The sequence below is a fragment of the Gracilinanus agilis genome, chromosome X (assembly GCF_016433145.1).
Source record: "Gracilinanus agilis isolate LMUSP501 chromosome X, AgileGrace, whole genome shotgun sequence".
In the NCBI taxonomy this organism is placed as follows: domain Eukaryota; kingdom Metazoa; phylum Chordata; class Mammalia; order Didelphimorphia; family Didelphidae; genus Gracilinanus; species Gracilinanus agilis.
This window is the reverse complement of record NC_058136.1, coordinates 25,913,297-25,922,767: the sequence shown is the minus strand read 5'-3', so window position 1 is coordinate 25,922,767 and position 9,471 is coordinate 25,913,297.

Here is a 9,471-nt window from a genome sequence, read left to right as displayed (position 1 = left end):
CGTGTTTTCCAACATATTTTTGCTGTTCTCCTCTATGCCTATCTTTGCATTGAAGTTACTGAGGATTAAAGTATAAACTGATTTAATTAGGAAGGGTTTTTTTTAGCTCTTCATAGAATTTCTCTACCTTTTCATCCTCTAGCAGATGGTGGCACATAAGCTTTATGGTGGCCTTTTTTTCAAATGCTTATCATGAGTCGTACAATAAGATATGATCAAATAAGAGATCACCTGGCATAGTGGGGACAGTGATATACTTGAAGTCAGTAAGATCCATATTTTGTCCCTATTCCAATCCTTCCTAGCTAAATGACCCTGGGATCTTCCCCTCACCTATCTGAGTGTCCTCATCTTTAAAATGGGTACAAAAATAGCTCCTGTCTCACAATACAGTTTTTGGGTTAAATCCAATAGAATTCAGAAAGCAGATCTAAGTTTTTGTTGGATGATACTTGAAGGCTTTCTAAAATGCTTGAAACTTTCAGAGCTTGGCCTCCACTAGCATCAACTTTGGGGACCTATAGTAATATCCACATCCCAATGAGGGATGGACAGAAACCTTGTAGGCAACAATAGTATTAAAAGAAGCTTAACTTTTCTGAGTTGTTTCCTTCCATAAAAGTTAAAGTAAGGAAGGAAGCATTTATTAAATGGCTACTATGTGTCAGACACTGTGTTAAGTACTTTATAAATATTATTTCATTTCATTCAACCAATGACCTTGGTGCTAATATTATCCCTATTTTACAGTTTGAGAAACCTAAGTAGACAGAGGTAAAATTACTTCCTCGGGGTCACTGTGAAATAAGTGTATGAAGCTGTATTTAAAATCATGTTTTCCTGTTTCTTGGACCAGTGCTCTTTCTACTTTTCCTCTTAGCTGGGATCGTAGAATGCATTGAATAATTTCCCATGTATGATATAAATAGGTCTATTTCTATTTAATGCTTACTTCAGTTCATTGTATATACAAGGACAATGTAATGATTTACCAGTTTTTTGGAATGCCCAACCAATGTAATAACTTAATTAGTATATGTTCTTATGCAAAAATATTTATAGCTACTTTTTTGTGGTGGCAAAAAAATTGGAAAAAGAGGGGATGTCCCTTGATTAGGGAATGGCTAAATCAATTGTGGTATATGATGGTGATGGAATATTATTATGCTATAGGGAATGATGAACTGCTTGATTTCTATATGAACTGGAAAGACCTCCATGAACTGATGCAGAGTGAAATGAGCAGAACCAGGAGAACATTATACACAGAAACTGAAACGTTGTGAGATAATCAAATTTAATAGAATCTTCTACTAATAGCAATGCAATGATCAAGAACAATTCCATGGAACTTATGAAAAAGAATGCAATCCACATCAAAAGAAAGAACTATGGGTGTAGAAATGCAAAATAAAAAATATGATTTAGCACTTGTTTACATGGGTATATGATTTGGGGTGGTGGTATTTAAAAGATTACTCTATTACAAATATGACTAATACAGAAATAGATTTTGAGTAATAAGATATGTATAACCCAGTGGGAGTGCTTGTCAGTTCCAGAATAGGGGAGGGAAGATAGGAGGGAGAGAACATAAATCATGTAACCATGGAAAAATATTCCAAAAGAAATAAAATAATGTGGAAAAAGAGGAATATATGTTTTTCAAACTACCTGTTTTTTCCTATATGGATATCAAGACATATCTCTTGAATATCCACGTATTTCATTGAAGAACCTCTGTAGGTTAATGTAATGGGGGGCAGCTGGGTAACTCAGTGGATTGAGAGCCAGGCCTAGAGACAGGAGGTCCTAGTTCAAATCTGGCCTCAGACACTTCCTAGCTGTGTGACGCTGGGCAAGTCACTTAACCCCCATTGCCTAGCCCTTGCCACTCTTCTGCCTTGGAACCAATACACAGTATTGACTCCAAGATGGAAGGTAAGGGTTTAAAAAATTTTTAAAAAGACAATGTAATGACTACAATGTCATCTGCAAACAGGCATCTGGGAAGTTTCATTGCTTATAGGTAATCACTCTTTCATGTGCTACCATCCATGACAGTAAAAATAGTCAGCAAATTTCCCCTTTTTTATACCTCATTTAATATTGCTAATCAAAGTGTCACTTAGAAAAGAGTTGCCCCCAGAAGACAGAGCTGGAAGCAATGAGTAGGAATTTTAGAGGGGATAGATTTAGATTTAATAACAGGAAAATCTCCCTTCCAGTTTGAGCTGTCCTTGATGAATAGGAGATTCATTCACTAGAGATTTTCAACCAGTGTTAGGCTTTTGAACTATCCAAGAAGATTGTCTGATCATAAGATATGCATGGGAGATATCTTGGTTGAAGACAACCTTAAAACTTGTGTTTTGTTTTGTAAATTTTTTAAACCTAAAAACAATAAACACATCAGAAGAATCATCTACAAAATAAGGCTCCTCTCTTAACATTTTCATCAAAGATGCCTTCGGTATGTACAAAATCCACTCTCAGAAAAATGCTATGGTGATGAGAAGCTATAGTGGTAATTAACGATGCTTTCTCTTTGGTTCTTTAAAATAATTATAAAAAAATTATTTTTTCTATTTTTGAATCTCCTTCCTGATACAAACACATTGAAAATTGTCTGGCTTCTAGCCTAGATTTCTTCAGTATGTTTTTGGTCATATCAAGTCATGCTTCCTGACTTCATTTTCTTGAGCTTCATTGCCATTTTCTCATATGATATATTATCTAATTGAGTACTTGCACAACTGGATAATTTCTTTCTAAAAGATGTGCTTGATTGTGCCACGGTGTTTCAGTTTCTGCGTAGAATGTTCTCCTGGTTCTGCTCATTTCTAGAACATTCTACACAGAAACTTAAACATTGTGGCACAATAAAATGTAACAGGTTTTTCTACTAACAGCAATGCAATGAACCAGGACAATTCTGAGGGACTTATGAAAAAGAAAGCTATCCACATCCAGAGAAAGAACTGTGGGAGTAAAAACACAGAAGAAAAACATATGATTGATCACGTGTTCAATGGGGATATGATTGGGGTTTTGGCTTTAAAAGATCAATCTATTGCAAATATGAATAATACAGAAATAGGTTTTGAACAATGATACATATATAGCCCAGTGGAATTGCTTGTCAACTCCAGGAGATAGGGGGAAGAAAGGGGTGAGAAAGATCATGAATCATGTAATCATGGGAAAATATTCTGAATAAATGAATAAAAAGAAGTGCTTGCTCTTGTGTATGTAAGGTATTATAGCTATGTTATTGTCTTCCTCTGTAGTAGCTAGAGGAGAGGGAAGCAATGGAAGATAGATGTCAAGCACTAGGTCTCTGGAGAATTTTCCAAGGAAACCTTGAGTTCATAATGAGTAGGAAATAATCTACATTTTCTCATTTGGGTTAATCACATTTCTTTTGTTTTTCTCATCCCCAAAATATCTAAACATTTTTATGATATGAAAAATCCTCTCTATAAATACTGTCATTGTAGTACTGTATTTCTCTGTATTTCTTCAAGTGTTAACATTTTCTCTCCCCTTTAGGAGAGACAAAGAAAAATCTGAAGGCTTCTTAGAGATAATTAACAGTAGCAACAACAAAGAGAAAGCAGAAACTATATCACCCAAGGTATATCTCAGCAAGAATTTTGCCAAGTGAAACAAAATACCCATAGTTTAAGTGCAACTATACATTTTCCACTCTAACACATTTCTTTTGTTAAGGAACTGAGTTTTATTGGAAGGGTTAATTTTTTCCAGATGTTAATAATTTAGGCATACAATTAAAATAACACAATCTTCACCTATTCAAGCAATGTATTAAGGATGCACATGGGTTATGAGTGGACAAAAGGATACATACACTTACTAAAATAATTTTAAATTAAAATTAAAGTGATATATTTCATTCTTGTAAAGAGTATTTTAGCCACCAAACACTTAGTAGGAAAAGATGGTGACCAAAGACAACAATGACAGAGATTAAATGCATTTGTAAGAGTTCATGAAGGATGATGGAAAGTTATAAACAATATTTCAAAAAGAATCAGTGAAAGGTAAAAATCAGGTTAAATATAACTCTAATAGAGAGCCAACTAAACAAAGTTAACCTGAGGGCACTTAGAAATGAAAATGAAAGGATGACAATAAGGGGAAAAGGAAGAGATTTTCAAAGACTTTTCAACAAAATTTTCTATATTATTAAAGATATTAATACTGTCTTACCTTAATTCAAACATAACAGTCCTGAAAGTGCTTATCAAAGAGGTAGACACTGAGGAACATAAATAGGAAAAAACAGCTGAAATTGACAAAGTATATTTTAAAGGAAATCATTCTGGAGGTGACACCATTGTGAGTGCTTTGAAGGTTCCATTTACAATGTATTTGAAGGAGGAAAAGATACTAATAGCAGGAAGAAATATCAAATTTTATTCAAAAACAAAATGGCAGGGGCAGCTGGGTAGCTCAGTGTTTTGAGAGTCAGGCCTAGAGATGGGAGGTCCTACGTTCAAATCTGGCCTCAGACACTTCCCAGCTGTGTGACCCTGGGCAAGTCACTTGACCCCCATTGCCCACCCTTACCATTCTTCTGCCAAGGAGCCAATACACAGAAGTTAAGGGTTTAAAAAATGGCAAATGAAGGAACATCAATAACTATCAACTTATATATCTTCTTTTCTATCTATACATAATTTTTCTTATAATTGGTGGCATACTTAATGAAGGTATTAATATAGAGCAGGAAAGCTCTTGCAAGTGATATTCTATAATAGAAATCTTTGCCATTATATAATTGACTGAAAGATGTAGAGAATATGTGGTCCTACTGTGATTATTAGTTATTGATTATGAATATATATGCATATATATATATATATATATACATTTGATTCAGTCCAGTAAAGTGCCAACTTAAGTTTTCTTCTAACAAGATGTTATTTCTCCACAAATTAAAACTATTCAAGATTACTTGGAAGATATAATGACAAAGATAAACTTCTTCAACAAACCCTCGGTGCTCATAAATATAAAATGAGACATAAAACAAGACTATATATATTCCCCCCAAATATTCATCCACTGCCTTGGAGAAGAATTGTCATAGAGTACAAATTAGATGGACAACCTAAACAGCTTTTGAGTCAGTAAATGTATCTCAAACAAACACTACACATGGAAAATGAATTGGTCTTGGAATTACAAAAGAGGACAGTGGACTGAATTCCCTTTGGGAAATTGCTTATCTTTTAATGACCCCAATCTTCTCCTAGAAATAAAGGAACATATTTTTAATACTATTAGTCTATCAACGTTTCTGGAGAGGTCATACAAAAATATAGTCTCTGAAGAATTTAAAATGAATACTATGCAGAGGGCAATGTAGAGATAAATGGTAAGTATGAGAAGGCTAATGAATTTAGTCATGAAATGAATGAAATGAAACAGTTAATGGATTTCAGCCCTCCAGGAAATGTATGATTGATAATTAAGAAAAGCAAGGTGGCAAGAATGAGAGATATGAGAGATAATAGCCCATGTGTTCCCTTGGAATCCTTGTGAAATCAGGAAAAGTTGAGAAGTCTCTTAGATCATTGGGTGGATCCCTTCTACAGAACTTATGGCAGGATGTGGCAAGGGACACAGAAGGGATAGATGGCCAGGCCATGATCTGTATCACTGGAAGAACCAAGGAAATAGATGAGATCACAAATCCATTTCTTTATTATGCATTTGGCTGTATTGAGTATCTGAGTATCTAAAAATAAATTGATATATGACAAATTTAGATCTTTGGCCTGTCTTTTTACATGTATAGAACCTGTGATTTCTTCAGGGTGGGATTCTCAACATTCATACACAACCTAACTCGTCTATATTTTAATAGGTGATGTTTCTGAGTGGATATAGCCAAAGCATTCAGCCTTGGGCCAAAAGATATATGAACCTCTATGATCCATCCTGGCTGGTCAAATACAAAATACTACACTAGTCCAGAATTGAAGCCCTTTTAACTTTGTTGTGCCTGGTGAAACTTGTCCTCTGTTGGCAAAACCTTTGACAACATATTATCATGTTCATCTCAGGATGGAGCATCAAAAGGAAAGATTTAGTGGAGGGAAAATGTCAGCAAGTCCTAAAAACTGTGAAGAAAAATTGATCTGATGTATATAAAAGCAGTATACTAGAAAAGAATGTCCATTTGGAACAACTAAGATTTTCACGGTGCTGTGGAAAGAAGCTAGCTTTGGAGGTAAAGAATGTTAAGTTTGAATCCTGACTGTGTCTTTCACTACTTAAGTCACCTTGCCATGTGGGCATGATCCTCTAGGCCTGAGTTTCCTTTTCTTTAAAATGAATGAATTAGACTGGATGACCTTGAAGGTCCATTCCAGCTCTGAATTGTTGATATGATTTCTCTAAACAGCCCTTCCACAGGAAACACTCAGAATGATATTCTTGAAATCATGTGTTTCACTTATCATAAGAAATGCAATGTTCCAAGTAAGGGTCTGGGTAAAGAGTTTCTCATCATGATTAGAAGTTAAATCTCTGAATTAAAGGAAAAAGAATGACCAGTCAGGGTCAATTATATTAACAATTGCTTTATTTTCTTGGATGGATTTTTAGAAGGCTTGTTTTGACCTGGTTGACTTTAATTGTTAAAAATGATATCCCTTTGATCACCAATTTATGAGAGCAATTTTATGAATACTGATGATTAATTGTTCAATATGTTTGCTGCTAACTCAGTTTGATGTTACTTACTGAGAAAATTGAAAATGGAAAAGAATAAAATAGATAAACTTAAATATTTTTGTTGCTCTAATTTTAGGATTCTTTGCAGTGTTCTCTTTGAGTCAGCTCTGTTAGCCTGTAGTTCATCTTAGATGATCTATGTTCATTGAATGCTAGAACGGAAGCAATATAAATGCAAGTAGGAAGCTAAGACATGATCAATGAATTTCCCTGTGGACCTTATCAATTCCAGACTCCACTACAAGATGGCCACTGAAAGATGGAGAAGAGATCTTTTATTACTTGAACTTCTGCCTTCCAGGTCCTTATAACTATGTCTAATCAAAAGGCACTGTTCATTGTCTTTGTAAGTAAAAATGAGACCAAAGACAAAACTATGGTATTTTACTAACCCCAACCAGTCTCTGTGATACTGAAAATAGAAGGCAATTTCTGGTGAGCTCATTGAAACCTGAGCCTACATAGTACCTTTTCTGCACTGAATGACTTGGCTAACATTCCAACCAAAGACCATAAACCAGGAGTGTACACAGTCACTGAAGATGAAATTTTTCGATAGATGGGATGGGTTTAAGAGACCCAAACCATTTGTCTTTAAAAGAGGGGTTTTTTTTAATCAGGAAAAATGATTGAGGTTTTCAGAAACATCTCAGCATTTTAAGATGCAGAGACAGGTTAAAATATATGCATGTAGATCACAAAAGAAGTTATCAGATCTTCTCCTCCCCTCCTAACATTCATCATTTTTGTGTCCTCATTAGGGCTTACATTAATATTTGAAATCATTTAGGTAAAAATTCTATATGGAATTCATGTTTTATTTTTTAGATATTATAATGATTTTATTTGCATACTTCTAAATTGCTTTCCAAAATGATTGTATTCATTCACAATTCCACCAAAAAGGCACTAGTGTGCTTATGTTCCTATTATTCTTTCTTTTTTCCCCTTTTTTATTTAGAATATTTTTCCATGATTCCATGATTCATGATCTCCCCCTCCACTTTCTTTCCTCACCCCTCCTAAAGCTGACAAGCAGTTCCACTGAGTTATACATGTATCATTGTTCAAAACCTATTTCCATGTTATTCATATTTGCAGTAGAGTGATCTTTTAACATCAAAACCCTAATCATATCTCCATCAAGCAATGTCCTGGGTCATTGCATTGCTGCTAGTAAAGAAGCCCATTACACTCAATTTTGCTCCGATTTCTGCTCCTTTCACTCTGCATCCATTCCTGGAGGTCTTTCCATTTCACATGGAATTCCTCCAGTTCATCATTCCTTTCAGCACAATAGTATTCCATCACTATCAGATATCACAATTTAGAACCAGTGTTCTGCTAGGTACTTCTAGGCCACTATCCTTCACATTTTTTTTCATTATTTCCCTTGATATTCTTGATCTTTTGTTCTTCCAGATGAACATTGTTGTTTGGTAGCTTAATAGGTATGGGACTGCTTGTCCTGCCCAGAAGAAATTAATGTTTTTCCAATTGTTTAGATTTAGTTTTAACTGTGTGAAAAGTGTTTTGTAGTAGTGTTCATATAATTCCTGTCTTTGTCTTGGCAGATTGATTCCTAAATTTTTATATTGTCTAGCATGATTTTAAATGGAGTTTCTCTTTCTAATTCATGCTGCTGAGTTTTGTTGGAAATGCACAGAAATACTGATAATTTATGTGGGTTTATCTTGTACCCTGCAACTTTGCTAAAGTTTTTAATTATTTCCACTAGTTTTTAGTTTATTTTCTGGGTTTTTTTTAACTATACCATCATATCATCTACAAAGAGTGATAATTTAGTACCCTCGTTGCCCACTTTAATCCCTTCAATTTCTTTTTCTTCTCTAATTGCTATCCCTAGCATTTCTAGAACAATATTAAATAATAGAGGTGATAAAGGGGCATCCTTGTTTCACTCCTGATCTCATTGGGAAGGCTTCTAATTTGTCCCCATTGCAGATAATACTTATTGATGGTTTTAAATATATTTTATTTATTATTTTGAGAAATGGCCCCTCTATTCCTAGAGTTTTTAGTGTTTTCAATAGGAATGAGTATTGTATTTTGTCAAAGACTTTTTCTGCATCTATTGAGATAATCAGTGATTTCTGTTGGTTTGGTTGTTGATATGATCAATTATGTGGATGGTTTTCCTAATATTAAATCATCCTTGCATTCATGGTATAAATCACACCTGATCATAATGGATAATTGTGATCACTTGCTGGAATCTTTTTACTAGTATTCTATTTAAGATTTTTGCATCTGTATTCATTAAGGAGATTGGTCTGTAGTTTTCTTTCTCTGTTTTTGGTCTGGAATCAGTACCATATTTGTGTCATAAAAGGAATTTGATAAAACTCCTTCTTTGCTTGTTTTGTCAAATAATTTGTATAGTATTGGGATTAGTTGTTCTTTAAATATTTCATAGAATTCACGTGTGAATCCATCTGGTCCTGGGGATTTTTTCCTTAGGAAGTTCCTTGATGTTCCTTAGGAAGTTCAATTTCTTTTTCTGAGATGAAATTATTTAAGTATTTTATTTTCTCTTTTGTTAATCTAGGAAATTTATATTTTTGTAAATATTCACCAATTTCACCTAGATTTTTATATTTATTGCCATATAATTGAGCAAAATAGTTCTTAATAATTACCTTAATTTCATCTTCATTAATGGTGAGATCATCTTTTTTATCA